Source organism: Ahaetulla prasina, chromosome 1 (genome assembly GCF_028640845.1).
Source record: "Ahaetulla prasina isolate Xishuangbanna chromosome 1, ASM2864084v1, whole genome shotgun sequence".
Classification (NCBI taxonomy): domain Eukaryota; kingdom Metazoa; phylum Chordata; class Lepidosauria; order Squamata; family Colubridae; genus Ahaetulla; species Ahaetulla prasina.
This window is the reverse complement of record NC_080539.1, coordinates 274,859,054-274,880,750: the sequence shown is the minus strand read 5'-3', so window position 1 is coordinate 274,880,750 and position 21,697 is coordinate 274,859,054. Positions and strand designations below refer to the sequence as shown.

Here is a 21,697-nt window from a genome sequence, read left to right as displayed (position 1 = left end):
ACGCATCACTTAGCAATAGCAACTCTGGTCCCGATTGCCATTGGAAACTGAGAACTACCTGTATTAAAAAGAGAGAACAAAGGCAGACAAAAAGCTGAAAGAAATTCAGACAAAAGCTGTTATAAAGTGGAGCAAAATTCTGTCACTAAACAATGTGTATTGAAAAATGCAAAGCATATATAACACTTTATTTATTTTCATGCCTTTGAGTCAGCATCAACTCCTGGCAATTGTCTGGACCATTCCGTACAAGTTTTTTTAAAACAAGATTTTAGGTTAGTCATTGCCTCCTTCCTAGGACTGAGAAAGTGACTGGCCCAAGGTCACCCAGCTGGCTTTGGGTCCAATGTGGGACTAGAGCACAGGGCCTCCTGGTTTCTAGCCTTTTACTTTAACCACTACAGCAAACTGGCTCTCTACATTTAAATTTAGCTTACAATTAATATTAAATCACATTTTTGGCTTGGCTGCGACCCACCTGTTTTACGATGTCCCTCAGCACTAAAGAAGTTATATATTCTACTAACTGCAAAGGGCTAGATATTATATCAATAAGAGAATTCTGAAAACACTTGACTCCAATCAAGATTAGCAGGAAATGTTACTGCAAGACTTACATTTTACTGTTAATTCAATTATCCATAGTAAATAAAGTTAAGAAGGAGAAGAAAAGCAAATTCCCAGGCCACAACACTGGTTTAACTTCACTTCTTTGTCTTTCCATCAGAAGGGTGTTTCATTATATACAGGAAGTCCTTGACTTACAGCCATTCATTTAGCAACCATTACAACAATTAAAAAAGTGAGTAACAAGCAGTATTCACACTTACAACTGTCACGATCATGTATCAAAATTCAAGCACTTGGTAACAGGCATGTATTTATAATGGTTGCGGCATCCCAGGATCATTTGCTGCATTCCCAGCCCACTTCTAACAAGCAAAACTAATGGGAAAAAATGGGATTCACTTAATGACCTTGGTGATTCACTTAACAACTCTGGCAGAAAAAGCCATACAATTGGAAGCAACTCATTTAACAACTACCTTGCTTAGCAGCAGTGATTCTGGTCCCGATCATGATGATAAGTTGAGCACTACCTGTAGTGGCAATTATCTCTACAAAGAAGCCCGTCTCCCCAGCTGTGCCCAATCCAATCTTTCTTAAATTTCTTCCTCCCAGGACCCCTGACCTCTTCTAAAAATTATGGAAGACAAGAATTTCTATTTTCATATATTCCAGCATCATAGAAGATTCCAAGTCATGTTTTTGGGGCATATATTTTGGGCATCTTCTTCATAATTAGTGTTTTTCTTTTCACAGTTGCTTTCTATTCATGAAGTTGATATTTTTGAATATTATTTTCAATTAAATCAAGTTACTGTTACTGCCCTTCCAAGTGAGCTTTTCTCCTTTGCAATTTTAATTTTTAAATAGTATGGCTTTCATCAGAATTCTTTTGAAATGCTTTCGGACCATGGCAGGGCAAAACAATTTAATCTTCAAATCCTAATTCCATCTGTTGTTGTTTTGCTGATTTTCAGTGCATGTTCCAGGAGTGTTTGGACTGGTGGTGTTTAAGAGATGCTTCTCAGTAGCATCATTTGAAAAAGTTATTTTAAGATAACCATTAAGATTAGAGTACAACATTCAAAAATTTCAGCATCTCAGTCAAAGAGGGCTGAGCTGTGTAGCATCAGAGAACAAGAAAAAAATTACTCTCCTTTAAGCATTTATGTGCACATATATTGCCATGATGAGGGAGGAAGACATTTTAAATCCAAATTAGCAAAAAAGAAATCACTGTAGGCAGGTCAACAACAGTTCATACAGTTTCCTCTGCTAGGTAAGAGACTTGCTATTTAAAAGCCACGAGCAAAATCTATTTTATGCCTTCACAAAAACAGTACAGCATAGGCAGGTGTTAAGTCAACCCTACAGCGAGTTTTGAAAGCCATCCCCTTTCTGAGCCTTATGGAAAAGCAGGGACTAAAAGCCTGAGAGATTGGGCAGCCCTTCTCAGCACAGGCTGTGTTTTGTTCAGACAAGCTTACGGCAGAAGGTCATGTGACACGGGCCAAATAAACAGCATCTGGGGATTTTCAATTACAGACCTTCACCCAGCATGCCTGCACTGTAATCTCTACCAGATGAGGCTCAGGCCTCACTATTTTCAATAATTCACACACTGTGTACACATAACATGACAATAAGGGCATTCATGCAACCGCCTGATTCGCACATCAAAGCTCCCAAATGGCCAGCTGTAAGCATGCTTACTGTTGAATAATTCATTCTTTTCACAGGCTTGAAAAAACGCTCAGCAGGACTTGGCAAGCTTGTCTTCTTTCCTGTGCGGTATGCTAAACTCACATTTTGAAAGAGGTACAACCCCACTTTTTTTAAAAAAAAAAAAAGAGGAAGAAGAAAAAGGAACTGGATATTCGAAAAATTCATGCGCATTTGCAAATGGTTGTTTATATATATATTGTAAACTACAGTTTCAATTAACAACAATAGTAATAAGAGAAAGAAAGCAGATACAAAACAACACTGTTTTCTGAGGCAGGTGTTTAATTTATATATATATAAAAGCTTTTTCCTGAAGGGTTTTCTCCTGTATAAATGAATATGTACCAAAAAAAATAAAAACAAAGCAGACCCTGCATTTCCTGGAGCCAAACAATTTTCATGCTTGAGAAAATTAATTTTGATAGATCCATTTATTTTGTTCTGTAGCTCTACCTTTAAATAAATACCTCCATTATCCAGGAAGGCAATCACTAAACCATTCCCTTGAAGCCAACCTTCAAAAAGGACTAGATTGATCATTTCATTTTCCTACTTTGTGTTTTATTAGAAGACTTTTACAGGCTTTTTAAAAAATTGTGCAGCTATAATTTTAATTGCCAGAACAGCATTCTTAAACAGCCTTTATCATGTTTACTGAATTATGGTAACTGTTTCCCTGAGTTACCAAAGCAGGCAGTCCTTTGCTTCATTATATCAAGTTTTCTTATCTGTCAATCAACCCTAAAACCAGCAGGATCAGCTAGTCATGACCTCCCCTCATAGCAAACACATGCTGCTTACCAGCTGTGGGCTGTGTATTTTTACACCCTTTTCCCTATCCTTCGGAGTGGTTTCCTCTTAATCACAATAATCCCAAAAGTGCTAAAACATATCAATCAGCTTCTAAGCCCTGCCTACAGAAGGCAAATGGACTTGTCCAGACACAGCTGATGCTTCATTCAACTGCAAATCGGATTTAGCAGCTACAAGAGATTTAGCATACCTGGAGAAATATTGAGGGTCACTCTTACACAGTTAAATTAGCTATATCCTTCTGCCATACTGCTTGGTCTTTGGGGCAAGGGAGGTTTGTATTTTAATTTTTATTTGCATTCCTTAGTTGAAGTGGAAGGAAGCAGGTTTCTTTTACCACTACTGGTGTGATAGTCAAATATATGTTTAATAAATTACTGTCAGGTTTTTCATTGTGACAGCACTCATAAAAAAGGCATGAAATGCCAGCGTGTTTTTCCTGTCAAGTAATAACTATAGTGGGGTTTTCTTATATTATACCAGAATGTTTTCATTTACTGTGCACTTAAGTCATGAAAATTTATTAGTTACTACATGAAAGGTTATTTAATAGGATACCATGTGAGCTGATGCAAATGATATGTATCTCACTGTCCATAATAGTATTTGGAATAAAAGCTGTATTATTAGAACAGTTTCTGAAACTAGGAGTGCCAGCCATCTCTTGGCTTTGTCACTTTTTGGGCTCTACCCCTCAAGATAAAATTGCTTGAAAAATATAAATAAAGAAACGTATCACAGAACAGATTTAGAACTCACTGATTCCCAAATTCATGGTGTTTGGCCAACAATGTCATTCATGAGGAATTTATCATTTGAGAAACTTGTTCTTACTGCAATTCAACCTAGGGTTCGATATATTTAATCCTAATCCTAATCTTTGGGAGTATCCACTCTTTTTTGGGGGGGTGTTGAATCTGCAAACCTATATTTCAATTTAATCTCTCCACTCATAGGAATAAGATACAGAACTGTGGTTTAGGGCAGGGGTCGGCAACTTTAAACACCCAAAGAGCCCTCTTGATTTGTTTCCCATAGAAAAGAACACTGGGAGCCACAAAGATCCTAACCGGAAGTCCCCCGTTCAATTCTGGAGCTTGTTTCCCCACCATAGAGTCTCCTCCTAGCGCAGTGTCCTTTTTCCTCTACCTGTCCTAACTGAAAGCCCTATCGATTGTGGAACCGACCGGAAAACCCACCCCTTGCCATAGTGTCTCCTCCTGGTGTGCCTCCCCACCAACCAGAAGGTCTTCTCAAAATTGTGGCGCCGACCAGCCACAGGGAGCCACAACAGAGGGATGAAAGAGCCACATGCAGCTCCAGAGCAGTGGATTGCTGACCCCTGGTTTAGGGGCATCTCAGCTTCTATATTCACCGATTTAGATTTTCAACACTTGTAATAGTATTTGTTTTTAAATTTAAATTAATCAAATCCATCCAACATATACCTACCTACATATATCTATTTAGTGATTTCTCGCAAGAAAAATACATTTATATGCTCAACAATACTAAGAATCTGCAAACAGCAATTTGGCACCCATCTGTGCCTAGACAACTTTCTCTGGGTGCGTTTATGTATATATGTGGCCTATCACAGCTACCATTTTTACTACTATGATAACTACTAAAATACAAATCATTTAATGAGCTCTATTTTACTTTTTATGTTTTTTTTATATAGAGCATCAACTTATTTTAAGCAAGTTCTCTCCTTTCAAGAATTAGGAGAAAAAAAACTCCATTTTGGACAGAAAAGCCTTAAAAATGGATACAATAGACTTGAGTCTTGTCTGTCATGCATGATGGATGAGTTAAGGGGATTAAAATAAGTATTTGCATCAGAATAGGTAAAAATTAGCAAAACACAATTTCATAGTAGGTGGCTTCAGTTCTAATTATTCAGCAAGGAAAAAACAGAGGCCTTTCTTTATGAGGAATTATCATTACCCTATCGTTTTCAGCTATAAAAGTTTTCTTATCCAAATCAGTCTTCCCTACTCTGTACCTCTCCAGATGTGCTGGATTCCAATTCCCATAGTGACACTGGCAAAGAAAAGTAGCATGTGAGTTCAACACCTGGAAAGCAAGATATTTGGGGAGTTTCTTCAATCATTTTATTCTCTCTCATAATTAGGTATTAGAAGGTTTAAGTATCAAATGACAATCTAGAAAATGAACAAATTTGTTTCAGTTGCACCATGGCATAAAGAAAATGCTATGAACGTAGTATTTTGAAATGGTGACATTAGACGGGTGTTTGCTCCTGAGAAAAGTGAAATATGTACCGTCTGTACATACATAAGTCCTTTTGTCACACTGTCTAGAACTCAGTATTTTCTTGAAGAATGAATTCAGTAATAGTAAACCGCCGATTCAGTAAAATACAGATACAAAATACAAATATATAAACAAACATATATTCTTTTAAATTAACTCTGTGTTTAAGAATTACAATTAGTATATCATTCTGCATATTCCGCAGGCCATATTTGGCCTACAGACTGAGTGTTTGTCACCCCGGTTTAGAATAAAGACATTTGGGTGTTTTTGCTCTATACAAAGGATTTGGAGAAATGTGAGTGACAATACCATTTTTTAAAAAACAGGGCATTAAAAATTCAAAAATATTACTGTGGATAACAAGATAACTTTAATCTTTGTTCAACTACTTAAATAAGGGAAGTGGGATGAATATGGTTCACTGGAGGATGGTGATAAATGCAACGTAAGAGATAGGAAGAAATTCAGCAGAGATATATTTGATTCCCACTTGGAAACCTGACACTAATAGGTCCTGGCATGATAGTTCAACACTTATGATGGCTCCAGATTAGAGAAGGGTGAAATAAAGAGATTTCTTTTACTTGTATATACACAACTCTGAAACAGCAACTAAAAAGAGCTATACAACATTGCTTCAGTTTTCAGAGAGATAGCTGTATTAGGAACTGTGGACTGGGATAAAATGCATTAACCTTCGCTATTGGTTCGGAGATGTGAATGTGTGCGTGCGCTATGCTCCCGTGTGCCTCTTCTACACATGCACAGAACCTTCTGTCCATGCACAGATAGTCAGTGCACATGACATGATGACGTCCAGGTGGGGAGCCGAGTGGGACAGCGGCAGCACCAGGAAAGCGTCGGCAACTCAAGTGACTTTTGTTGCGGTGTTGAGAGAGCGAGTGCGGCCGGTCGCTCACTTCGCTGCCAAAGCCCCTCAAGCCAACATGTGAAGGCTTGCAGCTTGCAGGGAGGGAGATTTGAATCGATTCGGTTCAGTGAGCCGATTCAAATCGTTCCTACCGCCTTGGCCAAGGCGGTCAAATTTCACCCCTGCTGTAGACCCATGTCAGGAGGGTTTTAAAGGTGATTACCAACACCTTGAATTGCACCCAAAAGCAAAATGGCAGCCAGTACAGTTTGCAGAGCACTGGAATTACATGGGCCACACTTGGGACCCCAAGAAGTACCTGTTGTTGTAGTCTGTCAGCAGCCTACAGAGCTGGCAACCGAGTCAGACAACGATGAGGTGAAGTGAGGCCAGGGCCATCAGGAACTGAGGTGCGGACTCCAGAGCCTCCAGAGACTGATAGTAGTGAGGCAGAGGAACAGGAGGAGCCTGTTCCTAATGCACGCACGAGAAGAGCTGCCAGAAGGCAAGAGCAGCTCAAGCAGAGAGTAAGGCCAAGAGATGATTGGCCCTTCCCATAAGGCTTAAAACAAACCAGCACCGGCGTTTGAGCTTTGCTGGAAAACAATGTTGTAGCTGCGTCTTCTACTTCGTCTTCTGCTTCGTCTACATCTTTATTTTTGTGGCATCTGGACATTTGCCAGGGAGGGCTTTTGGTGGTTTGCCTAATTGGACCAAGGTTTGCAAGATAACTGAGGAATTTGTGTTGGGAGGCATTTGTTTTACTTTGAGTTGAATGACACTGGGAATGAAGTAATTCCCAGCTGTTTGAATAAAGTTTGTTTTTCCACGGACTACGTTTATTACTACCTACTTGGGCCTGGGTCACAACACTTCTGTTGCACTTTGCACTAACTGTAGCCTCCAAATGCTCTTCAAGTGGAGCCTCACACTGAGCATGTTGCAACAATCCAACCATGACATGACTAGGGCTTGAATGACTGAGTGTAAGGACTCCTGATGCAGGACAGGCTGTAATTGGCACACAGCCTGAAATTGTGCAAAAGGTTAGCCATGACTGCACCTGCTCTTCAATTTACAGCTACATTTGCAAACTTTTATAGTTTTCTTTGACTTTCTGCCTGAACATACAGAAGACATAGACAGGCAGCCTGAGAATGCATATTTGGTTTCTTTCCATTGAGTTCACATGAGCCAGGCCCAATTTTCAAACAGTAAGTCTATAAAAATTATGTTGATGTATATGGAAGAAATCTAAAACACTTGAGATAAGACAGAAAAGGGTAGAAAAAAGAGGATGCTCAATTTTGCTTCTGCTTAGTCCCTTTGACTCTTCATGACCAAATGGAAAATAGTTCCTTAGACTGTCTGTCAGGTCACTTCTTTATGCTTTTTTGTAAACTCGTGCTTGTAAAATCAGAATCTTGGCTCTTCCGCTAGCCTGTTTTTCTATTGCCCTTCTCACATTAATACCAACAAGCAATGTGACGTCACGCCTATGGCCAGGGCATTCTTGGTAACCTTCTCTCCAGATTGCCAGATTTACATAAACTATGAATGTATAAAAAGTACATCACAGTGGTTTATATCTTAACATAATGTGATATAATAGTACTAGCTCAGTGTGTACGTCCATATTTTTGTATTTGGGGGCAGGGAGACAATTTATGAAGGTAAAATAAGAAGCAATGGATGGAAATTTATGAGTAACCACAGGGGGAAAAAAGAAGTCTAATAACTCGTGTTTTCTCAAGAGGTGTCTTAAAGGCATGACATACGGTAATTCACTGAATGAGCAGTCAAGAGTAATGTTACTCTATATATGGTGTATCTCTCTTCCACTCACATTCTCTTTGACATAGCTCTCAAGGCCTTGGCTTTAGCTTCAAATCTTTACAAGAACTGATATTTTAAGATGACCAAAGAATTCTAAATATTATTTTATATTGTATAAGTTTTAATTTGAGGTCCATTGATCCTGTCATGCCGCCATTGGAGTCTGAATCTGAGACAGAAGACAAACAGCTGAGAGAGAGCGGGAGAGTGGCTCTGCTGGCTGTGGAGGAAACTGGGGAAGTCAGGCTGGGCAGAGCAGGGAGAGGTAGAACAAGGGAGAGGGGGTTCAGACAAAGACCAAGGCCCCTCCTCATCCCAGGGCACACAGGGAAGAATGCAGAAGAGAACAACGTGGGTTGTGTGGCTTACGAGGAAGGAAAGAGCCCCGATTCCCTTCACAAGGCACACCTGGGGATGGAGCTTAAAGGAGAGGCAGTTGGGAGCAGCGTTTGTATGTAAGGAACAAATGCTGAAATCATCTAGTGTTGAGAGTTGTGGCCTGCATTCCTGGCATTCCTCCTGACTATTTGAAGCTTTTGTGTGTTTATCTTGTCTTGCTGGAATTATTCCTCGCTTCTGGGACTCATTATCTTGCCCTGCTGGAATGATTGATTGCAGTCATTCTACTTACAGCATCTGCACTGAAGTATCTGCAGCCAAAAGCTGCTGCAGATTTGTGGGAGAGTTTTTCTCCAGGACAGAGAGTAAACGGGATGTCGGGGCAAAGTTGGTGCCAACAAAAGGACTCATACTGGTTCTCTAGCTGTGTTGTCTTCGTGCCATGGTCATCACAGACCCTGTTGCTACAGTAGTTAAGACACTCTCCCACTGTCTAGGCAATATAGGAAGATCTAATTCTTTATACTATTCATATCTGTAACCAATTAGAGAGGGCTGTAAAGCACTGTGAAGCAGTATATAAGTCTAAGTGCTATTGCTATATTTATAAAACATTTCTTTGCTCACTTTTATAAAACATGATAGTTATATAAAGGTATTAGAAACATATATGTACTTAAAGAACAATTGCCTTAGATAGCAATATATAGAATTGTAATTATTTACTATTAGAATGATACATATTACTTTTCTTTATTGTGTTTTTTCAATTTTATTAAAAAAAAATCTATGTGTTTTTTTCTTTTCTTTGATAATATATGTATTTTTATCATTAGCTTTGTGCTTTGCTTTTTTCCCTTTTTTGTTATTTTAAAAACAATACAAATAAAATTTAAAAGACAACAAAGTTCTCTTTCAAAATTGTTTTTCTTATTGCATAAGCTTTTTTTTATTATTGCAGACTGATTGAAGTACTAGAATACACTCTAAGCTACTTTCCAGGACCTTCTAATAAAAAATAAGGCACATTTAATAAAGTCTTCAACTTTCAAGCCATATTCATATTTAGAAATAACAAACCCAGAAATGTCATTTTTCAGAGAAAAATCAAGTTGATGACACGGATATATCTGCTTGTTAATCTGCTCTAATGTTAAGACACACAGATTAAAAGGAAAACAACGTATTAAAATCTTGCTTTTTTCAGCCTTGTTAAGAGAATATATATGAAGTTTCAGAGTTCAAAATTCTTAACCACCATTCATTATTCATTATTTGGTTTCATCCAAAGAAAGTATGAAATGCTTGTTGAGAACACATTGCCCTACTTTGCATATAACATTAGCCAATTCTCAGTCATGTCTACTTATCTAAAATGTTGAGAACTAACATCCTCGTTTTTAATGGAAAACAGAAAAATCACCGCGAATCAGATGAAACAAATATCTCAGGAGCATAAATTATTAATACTTTCACAAGTTGGAATTAGAGGCTGAAATACATGCTACATTTACTGACAATTTTAACCAGAATACTAGTAGCCACACCAATTACATAAAATAAAAAATAATAATTTGAATCTGAACTTTACCAATTGCATCAACTACTTCAGTTTGGATATAATATACTGATTTTGGCTTATTGTTCATGGTTTTTCTATCAGTTGTTTTTGAGGAACAGAGGAATTTAAAGTAACAACAGTTTGTAATCATGCTAGAAATCACACAAAAAGTAGTGCTAAGGGAAGGGAGAAGGTATGGACAAACTTAAAATAGACACAACTGACAACAACATTAGCCCCAAATCAGGGCAGTATCACTACCTTTCACCAATCCTTCTCCCAAATAACTATTGCCAGACTTAAGGAAATCATGTAATGCTATTGTGTCATGTCTTTTGTCTTATTAGGAAACAATTGGAAGAGACAGTCAGGGACGACTGCTTTCAGGTGCCAAGCCCTCTTTCTTCATAACATTGTATTCTGCCCTACATCTTTTATTGAAAACAAGCTATTCTGGAAAATACAAAGAGAAGATTTCAAATTACACCTTTGTCAAGCGAGATTGCTTTGAACCAATATAAAACCATTTGTGATATGGCCTGAACCAACCGAATCTACCACTCTTCATCCCAAAGCACCCGGAAGCGGGTTTTAGTTAGTATATTTAATGGACTGCAAACCTTGTTTGCCTCAGGGATGACCTATTCTAGTGAAATTATTTTAGAATAAAGAATTAAATCAACAATTAAAATGAGAACATGAATGGATGGGGGGGGCTTTCAAGTCACTGTTGATTCCTGATGACTGCCTGGATTAATCCTTTCAGATTACGTGACAAATTTTTTGGAAGTGATTTCTAAATGCCTTCTTGGGGTGGGGCAAGTGACTGGCCATCTAGTTGGCCTCATGCATAATGTGGAAACAGTTTACTAATTTCTAGCCTGGTGCCTTGATCACTACACTAAATCAGCTTCAATCTCAATAATACTTGGGCAAACAATAAATACAAACACAAGGTAAACCACTTCAAACTTGATTGCAGAAAATACGACTTCAGCAACAGAGTGGTCAATGCCTGGAATGCTCTACCTGACTTCGTTGTTACATCCTCAAACCCCTACAGCTTCTACCGTGGACCTCACCCCATTCCTAAGAGGTCTGTAAAGGGGGCATGCATAGGCGCACCAGCGTGCCTACCGTCCCTGTCCTACTGTTCCCATTTATTTGTACACATGTCCTATATTCATGTCCATGTTTATACTTATACCTGTTATCTTGTACGTTTGACAAAATAAATAAATAAATAAATAAAAACTGGATCTCTTGAATTGAATATAGAAATAATTAAGAAACAACTTATTATTAACATCAGTCTTCCATCAATAACAATGAAACAGCAAAAAATTAATTTTCAACTAAAGGCGAAGAATTCCTCAAAAGTACTCTTTTGATAGCCAACACTGAACAAGTTATTGTTTTAATGTTGCATACGGGGGGGGGGGGGAAAGCAAAGTAAAAGATAGTGTAAGGGAGTAGAAGTAGACATGGGTAAATATTGGATATTACAAAATTATGTGTTTTAAAATAGCATTGTCCTTAATACATTTCCAACAACATGCTGTCCTACACGATCCTTTTTTATTCAAAAAATGGTGTCCAGTAAATTCTAAATATTTTTGGTTGTTGTATAAGTCAAGAGTTTAAAAGCCATTGACATAAAAGCCGGGCAGGGCACCTATCAGGGCAAATGTGTGTGACCTTTCCTGCTGTCTTCCCCATTGACTTTGTTTGTGGAAAGCCAGCAGGGAAGATTGCAAATGGTGATCACATGACCTGATAAGCTACAACTGTCATATGTTTATATCAATTGCCAAGCACCCAGATTGAGATCACATGATCATGGGAATGCTATAATAGCCTGAACTTTGAGGATTGGTCGTAAGTTTCCTTTTTCAGTGATGTTGTAACTTTGATAGATCACCGGGTGGTTGGTAAGCAAAAACAATCTTTACTTGTGTCATTTTCTACAAACTTCCTTCTGAAAAAGCCAGTTCATGCACAAGCATCTATACTAAATCCTAATTTTGTCTTAGTTTCTGTGCTATTTTCTCACTCCCCCTTTTTATGTGCCACCAAGCCAGGGTCAGTTAATAGCAACCATATAGATAGATCTTCTCCAGAATGAACTGTCTCTAATCCAGCCCTCAGGTCTTCCAATAGTCCACGGACTGTTGTAATTGAATTCATTTCCTTGTTGTGAGATTCACTCTTTCCTTCCCTATTCAGGACTGTGGACTTCTCCAGACAAGTAGGTCTTCATTTAAGGCAGGGCTGTCAAACTTAAGACCCGGGGGCCAGATTTGGCCCGTGGGGTACTTAGATCTGGCCCATGGGGCCACCCTGGAAACAGTGAAGGACCAGCCCATGGTGCTTCTGCCAGCAAAAATAGGCTCCTGAGTTCCGCTTTCAGCTGCCATAGCCTCTTGCAACCCTCTCGAGAGCCCATTTTCATTGGCAGAGCGCTTGGGCCACCACCGGTGCCCCAAACAGGAGTGATGTCGAGCTAGCCAGCCCCACCCCCACCCCCTGAGGTCAAACACAACCCTGATATGGCCTTTAATGAAATAGGGTTTGACACCCCTGATTTAAGGTGTCCAAAATGAGACAATTTAGGTTTAATCATTTGTGCTTCGCATGAAAATTCCAGATTGATTTGTTTTATGATCCATCTCAGGAGTCATCTTCAACACCAACATTCAAAAGCATGAAAAGTCTTTCTATCCTGATTTTAATCTTTGAAGGAGTAGTTGGATCCTGACATCTGATCATCTTTTCAAAAGCCTTCATTGCTATTGTACCAAGTGCTAGTCTGTGGCATATTTCTTGACTGCTGATTTCTTTCCTCTTGATAGTTGATCGTAAAAACCAGCATTACCTAACAAATTACCTAGATGGCACATGATGTCCATAGCATTTTCATCAGGGAGGCTACTCATCATGCGTATTAGACTTTCTTTTTTCTGTACTTTTAAATAATGTATTTGTATATTTGACTGCTAGGAAACCTCCCTCTTCTGGGACAATACCTTTTAACTCTACAAAAATTGAGTCCTTTCTAAGAGCTCCTCTGCCTCTTTCTCAACTTGATGTTCTAGCCTGACAGCTTCATTCTTAATGACCTAATGAAGCATCCTAATTGTAGTGGGATGCTCCTACCTCACCTCAAAGGCCTCTGCCACTATTCATTGTTTCTTCCTATTCCTCCAAATCAACTATCAAAGCCTTAAAGGAGTAAATATGCTTCTTGAGAGCAAAGAGTTCATTGCTCCAGACTGAGCAGTGTCACATATATGGCATTCAGTCTAATATATTGAATACCACAACATCCCTGATGGCTCTTTGATTGCAGTTATTTGGCAGGATTTATTTGGATGAGAATCAAGTTCGTTACAGTATCGTAAGGAGATCCTTTCTGGCCTCCTTGTTCTGCTGCTTAAACTGCAAAGATGTTTAACTTTTGAAGTTGTCTTCCTCGCAGTTTATAAAGGAGTATAAGGAAGGAAGCATAATGTGCGAGTATATTTCCAAACATCATTCCAATAAGCATCAGCAAATAAATGCTTTAATACAATAATAGAGGCAGTTACACTATTTTCAATCTATTACTCAATTAACCTCTTTTAAGCCTGCAGTTTTTCACTCAATTCAACTGAAATACATAACCACAAACCAGATGTAGTAGAACATTAAAAATCTGTTTTAGTCACCAACACTTTTTATCAATAGTCTTTGACAATCTGAAAAGAGTCCATTGAAATCTTGCCTGTGGTTTTACTATCAAACTAAGCACTGAAAAATATCAGATTTCTTTTTAAAGTATCTTCCTAAACCCACCTGTAGTCCCTTAGCAAGTTTTACTTCCTTAACTTTGCATGTCAAGGTCATACAGTGGTGAAATGGAAATGCACATATTAAACATGATTTTAATGAAATGCTATGTCTTTTAAGGTACACACTAATATTTTTGGTGCTAAAGTAGCATACCTGCTACAGTTTTAAAGCCTATTAAAATAAATATGTTCAAATTGTTAAAATAAAACTGACTATGTGGATATTTTGGTTGTAGTTTTTAAGTATAAATAAGAACTGATATTATCATGAATTATATCTTTGTAGTGATGGATACATCAAAATTTCTAGAACTGTTTCTCAGCATTTGTCTTTAAGTGTTACACCATCTTCACCATATTACATTAAAGCATCTTAATATTTATTTTATTTTTATTTATTTTATTTACTTGTATCCCATTTTTAATATTTTTACAAATAACTCAAGGTGGCAAACATATCCAAGACACATTCTTCCCCCTCAAAATTTTCCCCATAACAAAATACCACTTGCAACTTAGGTTAACTCAGGAAAAAAAACCGGAGTGTGGGCATTTTTATGTGTTCCATTATTTAAACCCTACTCATGCAGCCGTTTCCATAGTTCCATGTTTCATTTAAAATATAATCATTTTTAGGTTGGTACCCCATTTACTTCCTCTTACCACTATTCTGACTAGCTAGAGTCTAATGTAGTCTACGTCTGGTCAATTATAGCATGGAGGCTGGGGACCAATTAATGCCATCTATAAAAGCCTGAATCATTCTGTCAATTAACTAGAACTAACTATGTCATCAGATATATTATTAGTGAGCAAGTCTATTTGGTTGCAATATGTCTTGGAGGAGTGCAGTATCAAATGAATCACAATTGACTTGGACAACTGCTAGCATAATTTCAGAAGATGAAAAGACAAATGGGGTAGTTATTAGTGGTCCCCTGAGGAATTACGGCCAATTGTAATGTGCTAAGCCTGCACTAGCAGGTGCCCTCAGCACAAATCAGGAAGAGGGTTAAATCAATATTTTCAATTTCTTTGGATCAATTCAGTGTTTGAACAAGATGGAAACTTGTTAGCAATTGGCAGAATGTGTAAATGAAAAGTCAAACTTATTATTTGTTAAAAGGGAACGGGTGCACTGCATCATGCCCTTGGCACAAAGTAACGCTTTCATGATCTACTTGCTTGGGCATTTGCTGAGAATCAAGCAGTTCTTAAATTTTAATAGAGTGCAAAAGGTTAGTTGTATACACGTTGACAATTCAAGAGCTTTAAAAATGATTGAAGTGTCAATAGGAATGTTTTTGAGGTGTGACAACAGAACAGTTATTAATGATTAGTGCAAGAACTAGCAAGAAAAAAGAAATACTTGTCTGCTTTAAAGGGGAAAAAAGATCCCTACTAGGAACACAGCATAATAACTTAAATACTTTTCTACAGGGAATGGAATTGAGAAAAGAGATGTTTTCTTTCTTTACCAGTAAAACTTTATAAGCAAGACCATGTGTTCACATAATCCGTTGAACACTTAAGGACTTTTACAACTGAAGTTCCTAAGGCTATGAAATTAGGTAATTAATTTGGCTTTAAATTAAAAGTTGACCCTAAGAAAACAAATGAGCATCACATTCTAATAAATGATAACCAACACAAATTCTGAACCAACACAAATTCTGAACAGCTCTATTCAGAAATAATCTCATTAGCACAGTTTAATTTCTACAAAGTGGAAATGAATCAATTTATCTATGATTTCATTAATGTGTCATTTTATTTTGTATTTCCTTTCAAAGATTTAACAAGATCTGATTGGGTATAGGAAAATAAAATTTACTTATTAACTGCAAATTTAGAATATCATGCTAATACTGCAATATCGAGTTTTCAATTTCAGTTATATAGAATGTAAACGATGTATGTTTGCATTTTTATTTTTATGGTTAAAATATACACCGAAGACGGCATTTAATTTCATTGTACCATGTGCGACGACAATAAAGTAAACTATAAGCTATAATAGAATGAGGTTTCCCCTACCGTTTTTGGAGTTGTCTATTTTTCCAGATAGGAAACACAAAATGACAAAAGTAGATATATGAAAGATATACAAATAAAGATATACAAATATAAGATATACAAAGATATACAAATAAACAAATGTAAACATTTTTGAGCACTAAAGTGATTCACAAGTAAAGACTTCAGGTGTGCCCCAGTGTAACTAAAAACTGCATTAATTCCCCAACTGGGAATTATACTATCAAATTATACTATAAAAATGAATTGGTTTTCTTATTCGCAAATACACTCCAGATATGATAAAGATTCCAAAACAGAAGGCTTTTATAATAATTTGACTAGTTTTGATAAGATTTTAACAGGTGCTGATGACAATTTAATTAGAAAATTGTATGGATATTTACTAGAGATTAAATTGGAAGAACAAGAAGTTAAAGAGACGATGAATGCTTGGGGGAAGAACTTTGGACATGGGATTGACTTAGAGGCATGGCAAAAATTATGGACACATAATTATAAAATGACAATGTCTACGGCATATGAAGAGAATTTGTATAAGATGTTTTATAAGTGGCATCTACCCCCAATAAGAATTGCCAGAATGTTCAAGGATAAATCCGAAAAATGCTGGAAGTGCCATCAGACACCTGGATCATATTACCATATGTGGTAGACATGTGTTGAAGCCAAAAGATATTGGATTAAAATATACACATGGTTGGAAAAAATGATTAAAAAAGACATAGATTTTAAGCCAGAGGTTTCTTTATTGGGGATTATATCTGAAACATATAGTAGAGAATTGAGATATTTGATGGTGAATGTTATAACAGCAGCTAGAATAGTGTTTGCCAAAAATTGGAAAAATGCTAAACTACCTTTGCAAGATGAAATTATTAGGAAAATAATGGAATGTGCAGAAATGAGTAAACTGACATTTGAAATCAGAGAACAGGAAGATAAGCAATATTATAAGAGATGGGATTTATTTTATCAATGGTTAGAAGGAAAGAGAAGTTAGAAAAGAGTTGAGAAGGTCATTATTAAGAGAAACAATTGAATTAAGCTGATTTAGGATGATAGGATGAATGATGTTATTAGATAAAATATTAATTTTGGGAAATTTACATGAAACAAGAGAATGAAATGTTATAGCCATTGGTTAATTAAAAGATTAAGTGAATAAGATATTTGGATATATATCCACATGGAGGTAATGTAAGACTAGATGAATTAAAGATATTTTTATGTTGAAACTGTATAAAGGATGTGTAACCACCCCACTGACACACTGTAATTGGATGGAAGATGCTTTTATGTTTGTTTGTTATAAAAAATAAAAAAAAAATTCAAAAAAACTCTGCATTAATTAGAGCCTGTCTTCTCAAGTGCATAATGAATTATTCTCAGTAGACAAATATCAATATGTTTCTCTTTTTTTAAAGGGAAAACAATGGGTTGGTTCTTGAAATGTACAGGATAGAATGCTGCAAAGCCGCTTCTGACTGGGTTGGACTTAAATGGCAATTCCTGCTGATTTACCTACCGTGTTGCAGCCCAACTGCCTTCAATGTAAGCCTTAAAATTTTGGGGAAACTTCCCCATAAGTATGATGGGTGTTACTGATCATCATCCAAGTGAGAGCAACTAGTAGTCACATGTCCATCCATTAAAGGATGACAATTTACATTCATAGGCAGTAATTCTAGGTCATTTGTCAAAAATGCTGTTTTAAAAAAGCAATGAAATTCAAGAAGTTGTAACTATTCAATTGCAAAGAAACCTGAAAAGGCACTCATTTTTTTTTTTAAAAAGTGCTTTTTAATGGACATGCAAATAAGGCTTAATTCCAAGCTTAAAGCTTACGCAGTCATGGCAAAGCAGTGTTTCTTTAGTTAAACAAATATTCTCCTCAGTTTTTTGGACCTGATTATTTTAACCTTTGCCAGAATCAGTCATCTGTCAGGTGCTGAGAAATGACTAAAATAATTAGTATTTCAGCCAGTAAACACAAAACACAACATGGATACAGCCTCAAGAGTTTGATGCTTCAGAATGTTGGTCATTTTCAGAATGTTTCTTCAGGACCATTCAAAGAAGATACAGAGGGACATGGGAAGATGTTCTAAGTTAAATTAGATCACTGGTCCATCTAGCTTACTATTGTTGTCATGAAAATGCACATGTTTTTCTGGACAGCTGTTTTAAATTTGCATAGAGCAGTTTTGGATGTAGAACAGTTGATTCCCACTCAGCACCAAAAATTGATCAATGGCAATTATATAATGATCAACTTTAAATATGATGTTCCAATAGGGAAGAAATGCAGCCAGAAGAGAGTCAGAGAACAAAATGGAGGGGAAAGGTAGGGAGATGGGGAAAAAACCTTTGCCTTCCTGTAACTTTCAAAATGTTTTCTGCCTTGCTGCTTCTTAAAATGCAAGCCAGCCACACATTTCACTAATTAAATCTTTTGTCTTTGATTCAACTCCATTAACTGCTGAGAACTACATGGACATATCCTGGTAGTTTTCTTCAGTATGTGAAGGAAAGTATGCCAAAGTGTTTTGCAATTACTTTCTTCCAAGATTTCTTTTTTAAACTTCTTAGAGTCTTGGATATACTGGAGATCTCCCATCAAAATACAAATCAGACTACTTAAGTCTGCTTTCTTAAGAACCAAAGCTCATCACATTTTACTACTTCCTCTGGATTTTTAAAGATTAATGAAACACAAACTAATACTAAGTTCAACCTTGTTAAAAATCACATTTAAAACTTTTGATTCTCCGATAACCTTACAGGGGGAAAAATACTTCCCTTATTAAACAAGGCTTACCACATTTTTGGAGATAAAAATGTTTGTAACATTGCATCCTCAGCTATTTTTACATTTGCATTTTGAGCTGAAGTAGACCTCTGAATAACATCGGTGTTATAATTTCCCTTCTTTCCTGCTTTGGATCCAATAATATAGATTTTCTTAACCTTTAAAATTATCAGTTTATCAGGCTCATGTTTTTTGCACTGAGGTTCAATAAAAAGAAAACCAACAGAGGAAAATGTCAAATTTGAAACTAGCCCACACATTGACCAAGAAAAATCAATGGCTTGTGTCTCCTACTTTGGATAGACACACCCAATTTTTATCCTAGAAAAGCACACAGTATTCTCTTCCTAAGCCAAAGAGTTAATTGACTCAACTATCTACTGTATAAGAAGCTATCAAACAAAGGCGCAGAGAATAATATGAACATAAAGCTCTTTAATAGCATCACAAGAGTTTACTGTTTAACAATGGTACTGATCAAGGAACAATTGGAACAACTGTTTCTTCCAGTTGCCACATCGGAAGAATGCATAATTAAATTGAAAACCGCCTATCCAGTCATAAAATGGATCTTTTGTAGAATGATAAATTGGCTTATGTTAGGGTCTCATTTGCTAAAGATTTAATGAAATATATATATATATATTTGTGTGTGTGTGTGTGTGTGTACATACATACATACATATACATACATATACATATACATACATATATACATATATGTATATATGTAGATATATATATATCTGCCAAATGAACAATTGTCACAGCCCAATTTAGATTTGGTAAAGTAGACTTCACCAATACCTAAATAAAAATAAGTATATTTAGAGCTAGCACTTTGACTTTTAAAACATGATACATAAAGATTATTTCAAAACAAAACAATTTCAGGGCTTGCAATTGAGAATATTACAATAGTTTTTAAAAGTAATCAGTTGTTTTCCACAAAGAATAAGAAACTCTGAAAATCTATAAAGGATTACAGGTGATACCACTTTGTAAAGAAAAGTGTAACTGAACTTTTAAGTTTTAAATTTCTCCAAATGAGGTTAGTGAAGAAATTTGATAAAGACTTTTTAAAAGTTCATGTACATAAATTAACATTTTTTTATCTACTGTACATATTTGTGATCAAACTAGAAGACTGGTTGGACAAGATTAGACCTTACAGTATTTCAGCTGTTTTTTTTAAAAAAGCCTTTTTTCTCATATGGATGGTTTCTCTCTGTATCTCTCAATTTCTTTGTAAGATATTCGTAAAATTCACCTCCATCTTGATCGTGTGCTTGATTTCGCTTTGCCAAGCCATGTTGTCATTTTTCTTGCTCTTCTCTGACACCGATCATTAACCATTCTGGTAGCCTCTTGGTAACTTCTTTTTTAATCTATCACACATACAGTCAACTTGCATGATACATACATAGTTAAAACACCCATCAAGTTGGGTCCAACTCCAGGTGATTGCATGAACAGACAGACTCCATCTTACTGACCACCAGTGACAATCTAGATTTTTTTTCATTCTGCTGAGTTTCTTGATCCTATATATTCACTTTTGCCAATATAGTTCACATTCAGTATTCCATAAAATGTATGCTATAAGTATAATTTTTTTGCAGGGTATAAATTTCAAGTAAATGTCTCAAAGGTGCTTTTTCAAGAGGCTAATGGACTTGTTTTTTCTTTTGAAGATCTTTCGCTTCTCATCCAAGAAGCTTCTTCAGCTTCAAAAGAAAGTGGGGGGGGGGGAAGCAAGAAAGTCCAGTGGCCTCCTCAAAAAGCACCTTTGGGACAACCATGACCTGGCTGAATGAGAGTCTCTACAGACTTTTTCAAGTAAATGCATAGTTAAAAAACAACAACCTAGAAATCAAGCAACCAGCAAAAAAACAACAACAAACCCCTGAATATGTTTATAGGTTTGTGCTGTTGAGAATTATTGAGGTGTGGCTCAGGCTGTAAGAAGCCTGTTATTAAACACAGCTGCTTGCAATTACTGCAGGTTCTAGTCCCACCAGGCCCAAGGTTGACTCAGCCTTCCATCCTTTATAAAGTAGGTAAAATGAGGATCCAGATTGTTGGGGAGGCAATAAGTTGACTTTGTATATAAATATACAAATAGAATGAGACTATTGCCTTACACAATGTAAGCCGCCCTGAGTCTTTGGAGAAGGGCGGGATATAAATGTAAATAATAATAATTATTATTATTATTTAGATGCCTCTTTGCCAGTGAAATGTAAATTGTTGCTTCCTATCAATTACCAATTGCCTGACATACACAACAGCTATACAAGAATGCTGAATTTTTTTCCTATCAAGCAATATCATCATGAAAGCTTCCTATTTTTTTTTGCTTTATAGAAATATTAATAGAGTAAGAAAGCCTATAAGCTCAACAGCAGTGACCTCGAACACAAAGCAGCTATCAACAGCTTAGAATAAACCAACATCTTGCCAGCCTGAGAGCCCGTTTTGCTGTGGTTGACATCTTGACCGGCTTCGATGGGCTGCTTACCGTACTTTTTGATATGCGAAGATTTTCAACTGCGGACCTTCTTGCCCTGCGAGATTCCCCTCTCTCGCAGGTTTGGCCCTCCACACTACCGAGGGCCCACCTTGAGGACGGGTTTTGGAACCCCGAGAGCTGGCATGCTAAATCCAGGAGACTTAGGGGATTTTTAACTAATTGTTTTAATAGATTTTTTAAGGGGAGTTTTAATGGGGATTTTAAGGGTGAGGGATTCTTAAGGGGTGGGAGGGGTAGGGCGGGTGTTGGGGGAAACCCGCCGGGTGGGAGTTTTAATGGAAATTTTAAGGGGGGGAGGGAAACCGACGGGTTTGGGTGGGGGTGGGTGGGAGGGTTAGGGTGGGTGATGGGGGTAGCCCGTCAGGAGGGAAACCAGTTCCAGCGCATGCTCGTGGCGACTATCAAATCGGTTCGGAGGTTATGGGGGGGGAGTGTGTTCCTTTGTGTGAGGGTGAGTCCATCTGCACGGTAAGTGGGAGGGGCAGATATG

At 37.0% G+C, this 21,697-nt stretch overlaps 1 protein-coding gene across 11 annotated transcripts in view; it reads right to left on the bottom strand.

Annotated features, from left to right (window-relative positions):
• Nucleotides 1–21,697, bottom strand: part of TEAD1 (TEA domain transcription factor 1) — a 245,365-nt gene that overhangs the window by 76,368 nt on the left and 147,300 nt on the right. The gene's annotated exons all lie outside the window — the stretch shown is intronic.